The following is a 10,184-nucleotide window of genomic DNA, read 5'->3' as shown; positions in this document are numbered from 1 at the left end:
GCGCGCGCCCGGGGAGGGCGGTCCCGGGCGCAGAGCTCGCGAGAGGAACATGGCCGCGGCGGCCCGGGGTGAGCGGGGCAGCGCGGGCGGGGGGCGCGGGGCGCGCGCGGCCGAGCGCCGCCTCACCGGGTCCGCGCCTCACGGGGCGGCCGCGCTGCCGCGCGCTGGAACGGGCTGGGCCGGGCCGGGCCGGGCCGGGCGCTGAGAGGGAGCGGCACCGCCGGCAGCCTTCGCCGCCCGGCCCCGGAGTGGGCTGCGCGCTGCCCCGCCCGCAGAGCCTTCTGAAGGAGGTTGAGGGGGGTGGGAGTGCCGAGAGTGGCGGCCGCCCCCTCTCTGCCGGGGGCGGGCAGGGTCCCCGCGAGGCCGCAGCCGGGCACAATGAGAGGGGCGGCCCCCCAGCCCCGCGGGACCGCTCTGGGCCCCGAGCAGGTGGAGGTGCCGGTGCCCGCACCGCGCCCTGGGACGCGGCTCGCATCGGCTCGGCCGCTGCCGTGCGGCCGCTGGTGGATGTGTCCTGTGTTATTATTTGCTAGTAAGGAACACTCGCTCCCGGGGGAGGTGCGGGGCTGCAAGGCAGCAGGGCGGCGCTGCGGGCCCGGCCCGAACCCCGCGGGCGTTCAGATGAGAGAGCCTCGCCCGGGGGAGACCTGAGCCCTCCGTGACCCCAATCGTGCAGCTGCAGGGAGGTCACTGGGCTGTGAGAAGAGCTGCGACCCTTAGACCAGCGGCTGTTAACGAGTTCGACTCGTTTTCTGCGACATGCGTGGATTTAGGTGGCACTTGGTTAATCCATTTTAGCGTGGTTAGGCATTGGAATAGCTTGTCCAAGAAGGTGGTGGAGTCATCATCCGTAAGGCGTTTGAAAGACGATGTGGCGCTGGATGATGTGGTTTAGAGGTTTCACTGGCAGTGCTGGTTTGATGGTTGGACTGGACGATATTGAAGGTCTCTTCCAAGCCTGATGATTCTATGATTCCAGAATCAGCATTGTTAACGAGTGTATCCACAGCACCTGTATGCACAGATCCACATCGCGGGTGCAGGTCACTTGGTTGACACTTGCGGCAGTGACATTCTTTGGGAGCCAGGTGGAGAGCTGTGCTGCCGTGCCGTGCCTTTCTGCCAGCAAATGCATTTGCCTTTGTTCCATTTATGTGGGTTTTGTATTGGTGTGCAAGTGTGCAGTGCAGAAAACTGCTGTTAGTCAGTCTCAGTGCAGTCAAGAGATATCAGGACTTCTGCCTGCTGCAGGCAATTGGCTGAAATAAAGACTACAGGATTTAAAGTGAATAACTTGTTTAGCTATGAAGTAAATATCAGGAAAATTATCTTTTTATGAATGTTTTGAAAACACCTCCATAAAGTCTGGTATGTCAATATGTCTAAAATACTTAAAGCTTAAACATCACTCACCTTTTAAGAAAAAAAGCCAAGATTACACTGTCCTGTGAGTACAGCATGTTCTAAAGTTCTTGTTTATGGGAAGGTATTCACACTTCCTCCTCTTGCTGCATCTTTTCCTTTATGAGACAAAAATGCCCAGGTTTTGAATTAAGTGAGATTTTAAAGATTTCAACGAAGGCACAGCTGGCATTTCATAAAATGATTCTCTTAATATGTGGCATTTTATCTTGTTCCTTCCTAAAGTTTTCTTTCCTGTGTAATTACTTAGGGCAGATGTGACTTTGTGGTATAACTTGCATTTAAAACTTGACAAGATTGCTCTCTGGTAATGACATCAGTTATTAAGCAAATAAAAATACCTGGAAGCTGAACATCCTTAGTACATTATTGGGGGTGCAGAACATCTTTCAGGATTGGCAGTATTTGGAAAAGTGTAGAAAACGGAACTTAATGATGCAAATGATTTTTTAGAAACATTCATACAATAACATGGAAATCACCTTTATATTTACCTTTTGTTTGCCAGATTCTGTTGAATTATAAGGTAGTATCAAACAACTTTAATACTGAGTGTTAATACATAGATATTCATACAAATTTAGTGGTTTATATGCATAAAATACTTTAAAAATTTGAACTTTTATTTGTTAGCCTAGCAATGAAATTAGGTAATTGATGACACAATGAATTAATGTAATATTGGATATGGAATATGCTTAGTTGAGGTTTGGGGATTTTTAAACAGTGTTTAGATTACTGATGAAATTATTATTGAAAGGAAGAGGGAATATATTTTATCATAGGCCATTTATTTTTGTGGGCCTTTTTGGCATTTCTGTCTTGTAACCTCTTCCTCTTGTGTGTTTTGCTTTGTTTTTTTACATGTACAGCTTTTCTCTGTCACTGACATGTACTGAAACCATAACATCAGCTTCAGCCTTTAAAATAATTAAAAGTAGTCTGTTAGGATTCATCTCTGGGATCAAAAGTAAAATTGTGTGGCTGAGCATTGTCAGGGATGTTCTAAGTCTGATACCTGTGGGTTCAGAGCCAAAACTGGAAAACTCCATTAGTGTTACTCTATGAAACAGCATTTGATAAATGCCAGATTTTAACTGGTTTTTTAAACTTTTCTAAATACAGTGAGCAGTAGGTTTCTATTGACTTAATCATATGTGTCTGTATATGTCTATATGTACACACATAGTCTAAAATAGTCTAATAAATGAAATGTGGATGTTGGAACAAGTCCATTTGAGTTGGTGACAGCAAAAAGACAAAATGTAGATGTGAACAGTTTCCTTTTTTTTGTAAACATTCCATTGTATTGGAACCTATAGAAAACTAAAATGCATTTCTGTTGTATAATTGGCACTTCCAAGTGTGAAGATTTGAAGGAACTAGGGCTGAGTTTGTGCACTGCAGTTGAGTTAAAAGGAGCAGATGATGCACCTCTGGTACTGCTGTTCTTGCCAGAAGTAATTGGAAAGGCAAATATTGTCTTAGAATTTGAGCAGGAATATGAAAGGTGCTAAAAGATGCACATAGATATTGAAGTCACTTTGCTCTCAGGATTTTAACCTAATAACACACTTTTACATCTGAAAACTGCAGAAACTGAGAAAGCTGAACTAGTATTCTTAAGGCTTTAATTTCTGAGGTAGAACAAAATATGTAACTTTTTAAATAATGAATCCTTGAGACATCTTTGTGATTTTTGTTTTTCATTTTTGCTTTCCAACCAACCAGGAATGTGCTGAAACAGACACTCTAGAAGGGTGCTAGAGATACAAGGTAAGTGCTGTGTCTTAAAAAATTTAAACTCTTTAAATATGTTTTTTTTAATAAAGCTGCTGTGCTATTTTTTTAGTGAGCAATGTATCCCTTTAAATTGTGCTTAAGGTTTTATAATCCTGGGAAAAGGAAGGTTTTCCAGGAGATCTGTTCCTACACAAACAGAAATTTGGTTATATGTAGTACTTGTATTAAATAAACTTGAAAGCAAGTTACTGTGATTTTATGCTTTGGCCTTGGATATGAGTGGGTTTAAATCACCTCTTAAGATTATGACTTAAGTACTCATATGGTGATTAAACAATATTTTCTCTTTTTAAAGGACTATCATGCTTGCAAGCCTTCACAGATGTTAGCTGTTTTCCAAATGTAAATAGTTTTGATATTAAAACTTTGGCCTATAGAACATTTTGTTTACTTTTAACAGTTTTTCTGCAGTGACTCAGGCTTGTACCAGCACAGCACCTCCAGAGAGATTCCAGACCCCTTGTGGTTTGGTTAAATCAATCCAGTTATAGATGAGGAAAATTCCCTCAAAGGGAGTCACCAAGGGTGTTTAATGGCTGCTGCTAGTGCTGTTTCAGGAGGTATTAGGAAGGGAAGTCAAGCAGCTTAGTAAAACAAGGATGTTGGATTATATTGACTAACATATTCTCAGTTCCGAAACTGTGTGCTTCTGGAGTTTAGCTGGTCCCTAAATGGTGAGAATTCTGATCCTGCCCTTACCTCCTCATCTTCAGTGTGGGAAAAAGAGGGTGGGACAGGTTGCCTGATTTTCAGGATAACCCAAGACAGAGCATCAAACTCAAAGCCTCTTGATAGTTTCCACTGAGGCCTTCTAGATGAACCAGAGCATTGGTTCCACCTCTACAGAAAAAGCAGACACTGCACACGACTGTCATGGCTAAGAGCTGCTCCAGAGACTGGAAGAACAAGATGTACAGAACTGGATATACACAGAAGGGGGTATGTATCTGTAGCATTGATGTATTCCAGCAAACCCCAGAACTGTGTTAGGCAAAAAAATCCCAACTAGAAATACTTAAAGGCAAGGTGTGTTTAGGGTTGTGTGCAGGCTCCATGAAGAGCAGATTTGGTAAGACTTGGCAACTTTGTGTCCTCTTTAGTAAATCTACAACCGTTGATTCTTATTGTGAATAAATCTGCTGCTTTTTTAGCTGCATGTCCAAAAAAAAAAAAAAAAAAAGATGAACCACTGAAATGAAGACTATTTGCACTTGACAGTCATGAATGTTTCATGTTTGCTTCTTCAGATGAAGAAATGCTGCTTCTTATTCCATGCTGTGCTGAGGACAGGGAACCAGTATTCATTGTTTTTAAACATTTTTAGCACCTGAAGTTCAAGGGCCAGAATTGCCCAGTGTTAGTTCCAAAATACAACTTTCTTCAAACTTTCCTATTGATGTCTACCACAAAAATCTTCCATATCCTGAAACTCCAAAGCAAATGCACATTACAGAATTTGTTGAAGTGTTCAGATTACTGTTATTAAATCCAGATGTTAATGTAACAGTTTTGTACTTGTGCAATAAACTGGATCTCTCTGATTGTTGACTCAGTAGAGAGTATTTTAAGATTTCATATTTGGTCCTTGGCTTAAACATTAATTAAATGTTTGAAAAGGGGCTTTTACCTGGGCATGGTGCCAAAAGCAACAAAGTGAGAGAGAAGTCTTAGTTATACTCAGTTTTGATCTTCACACCAACTAGTGAAACACAAATTAACAAAACAAAAAATAAAGACAAAAAGGAAACCCACTGTTTTTTATCATTCTCAGTGAATTTATGACATAGGTAGACCTAGTTACATACCTGAGGAGGACATGCAGTTGTGTTCATGTTTCCACATTTTTTGTCTAATGTTAGAAGCCTGCTGGAAGGCTAGGGAACAGTTGCTGAAAACTTGTTTGCGAGTTCTAGAGACATTAAAATTAGTTTCTTAGACATTCTTTAAATGTAAAGGAGGTAGTTCATAAAAATTCAGCAGAGAAACTCATTAAAATGAGTTCAAATTGTTAGTGTATTCAGTGAAGTCCAGTGAAATGGTTCTTACATCTCACATAGAGGCAAATTCCTCAATATTTCCTACACAAAAAAGGTAGAAGAGACACAGAATTCTAGCTACTGAAAGTTGTTTGATTACATTGCTGCAATGCTTAATTTTGTTTCCCATATTTTTAAATTTGTAAATGTATAGCTTGGTAAAGTGGCAATCCAGCAAAGCTTTAAGCATGTGTTTCTGACACTAAATGGGTTGCACGGTCGAACACGTGCTTAAGGCTTTTCATGATTTAGAATCCCTGTTAGTAAAGCTTTAGGAAAGTAATGTGACACAGGCAGACAGTGTGTGTGACAGTGTGTCTGTGGTGGCTGTCTCCTTACAGTTCCTACTGCTGGTCCTTACTGCACCTGCACACAGAACTGCACTGCTGCAGGTGCAGTTCTGTGTGCAGGTGCTGTCCTACATTGGCAGGGGCTCAGTGTAAGTTGGGAATTAGGGGTTTGTACTTGGGTGTTGTCTAAGGGAACACCTGATGTCACTGTTAATCTCACACTGGGTTTTTAAAATGCTGCAAAGTGTGTTACCAGTCTTTCTGTAGATTGTGCATTGGCCATCTTGGCACATTCCCTTGTACGTGAGTGGCTGTAAGTGTGAAAGCAAAGGAGTGTTTGTACTTTTATAATCTTCCCTTGGTGTTCAGGCAGGTGAGGGTCTCAGGATTGGTATATTCTGAGAATGGAGCTTGCTGAATATACTGAGGTGGTTATACAGAAACTAATGGGGATCTCCCTGTTCATTAGGGTTGGCCTGAATTCTACCATTTGTGTCTTATTTTAGGAGTTTTTGAATGGACTAATAAATCTCTCTGAACTATTGAGTCTGTTTTTTCATTATATATTACTTGGTAACTATTTTTTTTTTTTTTTAGAATTTCATCCTTAAAAATAAAATTTTAAACATATTTTTCAATGGAAAGTTCAACTAAGACAGGTACCCAAAAAGAAAAGCCTTAATGTTTTGTTAATGTTTTTGCTAATCTTTTTCAGTATGTAATTTGTACTCTTTGTACAACTATACTCTTTATAAATATACTTAGTATATTTATAAGGTTTTTCTTAAAGACTTGTAACCTGTATGAGTTAGGAATTTACAGGAACAACTGGAAACCTCACCATTTTCTACTTAATGTTTTCAACACTAATTTCATTTGCAGTGTCTGGACTGCAGAAGGTTTTTAATACCCAGTTTATGAGGGTAGAGCTCACTTACGGTCTTCCTAGTAAATACTTAACTAAAGAGAAGTTACTGCTTTATTTTGCAATCTTTATTATTTCTGAATTTGTATGGGTTAATTACAGTAACGCTTCTTTATGTTAATGTCAAATAATACAGCAGCACTCAAATGCAAGGTACTGAGCAAATACTGTCAGTTTTTGCAAAATACAAACTGTCTTTATGGTTATGGGAATTACAAGTCTTCCAATGTGAATCAAGCCCTAAATAATTGTCTCTAGACAGTTTTTACCAACTTTCTTTGCTTCTATGAATAACTGAGTGTAATTTGTGATTTCTTCTGGAATCAGATCCTCCCTCCTCTGCCAGATGTTCCACCCTTCCTCTGTTCTGCCAGTTAAACCATTTGATGACTCTTTTACCAGGTCCTGCATCGGAAGCCGAATTTTAAAAACTTGTCATGCAAAATTGGTAAAAGAGAAAAGTGGAATCTCTTGGGAAGGCTGAAATGCAGGTGGTGAGAACCTGCTCTGGCCCATAGTTCATCTTTGCTGTCCTGGGAGCACTGTGGGCAGGAGCACAGGTGGGAAATGTGGAACCAGCCCAGCCGCTGGACACGGGGGATGCGTAAAACACTGGGAGTGCTTCCCTTTGCTGCAGAGTAAACCACGTTCACAGCAGAGCCTTGGACACAGTTCTACACAAAATGTTCCTCAAATACCTGAGGCAGTTGGGGCCCAGAGGTGGTGCAGAAGAGAATTCCATAGCATCTCCTGTGTGCCTTTGGGCTGGCTGGCTGAGGAACATGGTCAAGAAAAGGTTATGGAAGAAGGATGGTATACAGAGCATTTTTGATAGGTAAAGCTGAGTTGAGGTGATTTAGTGATAGATGGAGGATAGAAAAAATAGAGAATTCAGGAGTAGAAATCAGGAAAGTGCGTATTGAAGTGACTTGGGGAAAAATCAGCTATTGTCTGACACTAGAAAAAGAACAATGAAAATAAACCAAGAGAAAAAACTCCTTGGCTACAGTATTTATATCTGATACCAGATTATATTTAATTAATATTTTGTTTTCATCACATGATCAGTATTTTCCAGCAGAGTTTCTAATAAAGCTTTGTAGTATCATTTTAAAATATACTCAAACTACAAAAACTACAGAAAGCAAATATGTGACAGTTGCTAAGTGCAGAAATTTGTAATCTACTGTAAGCAATTTTATGTTACCATCTATTTCTTATTTTTAAACAAGCAGCTTTGTATGGAATGAAATACTGGAGCACAATAGTTTAAGAGATAAGACTTCTTTGAAACTGGCCTTAGGCAACATAAACTCTCCTGACCCAGAGTTTCTGCCCTATTAGTCTTTAGCTAATTTCAGTAGGGAAAATGGAATTCAAGTTCATTTTAGCTTTGGAGATCGTGAGAAATTGGTTCTTAAAGTACTGAGGGCATGGACTGTGGATTATAGCATTAAACTGTTTAAAACATCAGAGTTTTCAGGCACCATACTAATAACATACTTTTTCTGATTATTTTAGAATATGGGTGCTGATCTGGAGATTAGGCTTCATCTGTTATGATCTTGGATCTGTATTTATAAAGAAGCAATAAGTTATATTCTTTCCTGTGGTCTTACCCTGTTCCTTGTTAGAATAAATGTGTTTGATTTGAAAAGTAAAAATTTGGCTTCTGTTAAGTGAAGAGTGTAATTTTGTCTTTATCAAATTATTTATTATGCTGTTAGTCATAATACTATGTGTGTGGTATATCTTCATGCTTAATTTCCAGTGTTCAGGAGTCTCAGGGCTGGGATTTTGTGCTTTGTTGTGGGATTTTTCTTCCTGGAAGTCTGCTTAACTGCATGGAATTCAGCATTCTTTCAGCCTGCATCCTTCTTGTTTCTATTAAAAAAAACCCCAACTTTAATTCTTAGGAAGATGCTGTAAGGTGTAAATCTAGTACAAGTGATATAACTGCATTCAGATTGTGACCTTCTGTCACTGCTGTATAAATGAGGCCACGTGGGATTAGAAGTAAGAAACAGGAAAGAATATTGGAGGTGAGCACTTGGTATAAGTCAGGTAAAGAATGCACAGTAAATAGCTGCTGCTTGAGATGTACCGCAAGTTGATTTATGTATTTTATAAATTAAACAGTAATGTGTCACCTTCTAAGTTTTCCTTTTGTCCATTAGCAGATTAAATATTAAAAGTTTATTTTTCAGAAATTGGGAGCAACAAGTTGACTGGTTTCCATGGGAGCTAATTCAAGTTACTGTTTGCAGTGTTAATACCTCAAAGTAGCTGTGTTGGTCCAAGTCAATATGCAGTAAAAGGTTTGTGAGAGAGAGATTGTTTTAGCTCTCCTAAGGTTTTGTGTAGGCATTGCTTAATTGGGGACCTTCTGCACATGTCACTGAATTTCAGCTCAGATATAATCATTCTGATTTTTGCAAGATCCCCTAAATTGAAGTTGCTCGTAATCTCTAATTACACTTACATTATTTTGAATTAATGTCTAATTAGCACTTAGTTTCTTGCTGATTGTAAATAGTGTGTTAAATTCTGTCCAATAGAAGTTGATTGTATTTTTAAAGACATATTTAACACCAAATATTAGAATAATAAAATAATTACAATAATTAATAACCAAATTACAATAATTAAACTTTGCTAATCTCTGTAAAGTGTGTAGATATAAAAAGAAGCAAAGTATAGATTTTTCAAGAAATCTCATCTACCAAGAAGTGATTGTGCCACGTTCAGTTCCTGCTTCTGATAGGAGGTAGAAAGCAGCACCTTCAACTGGAGACAGTCCTGCAGTTTCTTCCTCTTTGATTTGAATCCTTGTGCTTTCCTTGCTTTGTTCAATTCAAGGGCTTGGTTTGCAGGCAGTAAAATAAACAGAATAGCACCTGCAGCTTAGTCATAAATGGGAACATCTCGTAGTATCCAAGCAAACAAATGAAATCATGGAGTCATCTAACCTTTCCTGAAATGCCTTAAGAGCTTTACCAACATTCATTTTTAAGATATTCCACTATTTTGGCTATCAAAGGTCTGTGAACATATAGGGAAAGATTATAAGCCAATTCATTGATAAAAGTTACTAATTATTGTCTGAGCTATCAAGTGCATTTATTATTCAAAAACAAACACTTGGGTTTTGATTTTTTCCTATGTTGGCAACTTCAATTACATAAATAGATTCTTCTGGCTACACCTTATGTTTGCTGGCCACAGAAAATCATGGAGCACATGGGACCTTACTAATTCCTTCCACAAAGTTCTATCACAGACCAGAAGAACTGAACTTGCTTTTGGGCTGGTTAAACTGAGTTGATCTCGCAATTACTCAAACACTCCTGCAAAGGACTTCATATTAAAACTGAAATTAAGAACTTCGGGATTTTTATTAATTGGAATTCAAGTAAGTAGCTTTGGAAGTCATATGCCACTATGTTTCATTGTAAAAAAAAATATTACCTAAATATGTAGACATTTATGAGGGTGAGAAACTAGGAGCATCATTTGTTCGCATACCACACTAAAGCAGATAGTTGTTGTTTGGTTGGTTTCTTTATTTCTTTGCCTTGCTAAATTTAGGTGTAAAACTGACCTTGTGTTGCTTTGTAAACTCAACCCAAATGTATTTGTTGCCAATGTTAATGTCAGCTTTTAAATTAGAGTATTAAAGCAAATTTAGAATATTGACAATCAACATCA

General features: G+C 39.3%; 1 protein-coding gene across 3 annotated transcripts in view; it reads left to right on the top strand.

Moving 5' to 3' along the window:
- Positions 1-10,184, top strand: part of MRTFB (myocardin related transcription factor B) — a 68,813-nt gene continuing 58,629 nt past the window's right edge. Inside the window, exons 1-2 of one of the 3 annotated variants that reach the window (XM_053957209.1) lie at positions 1-68; positions 3,154-3,198. The gene's annotated coding sequence lies outside the window, so the exon portion shown is untranslated. Of the gene's footprint in view, positions 69-400; positions 533-2,751; positions 3,199-10,184 lie in introns of those variants that run through there. The other 2 variants (XM_053957211.1, XM_053957210.1) reach the window with 2 other exon arrangements.

The sequence above is a fragment of the Vidua chalybeata genome, chromosome 16 (genome assembly GCF_026979565.1).
Source record: "Vidua chalybeata isolate OUT-0048 chromosome 16, bVidCha1 merged haplotype, whole genome shotgun sequence".
Lineage (NCBI taxonomy): Eukaryota > Metazoa > Chordata > Aves > Passeriformes > Viduidae > Vidua > Vidua chalybeata.
Note: the sequence above shows the minus strand (reverse complement) of the source record. Positions and strands in the feature narration are given on the sequence as shown.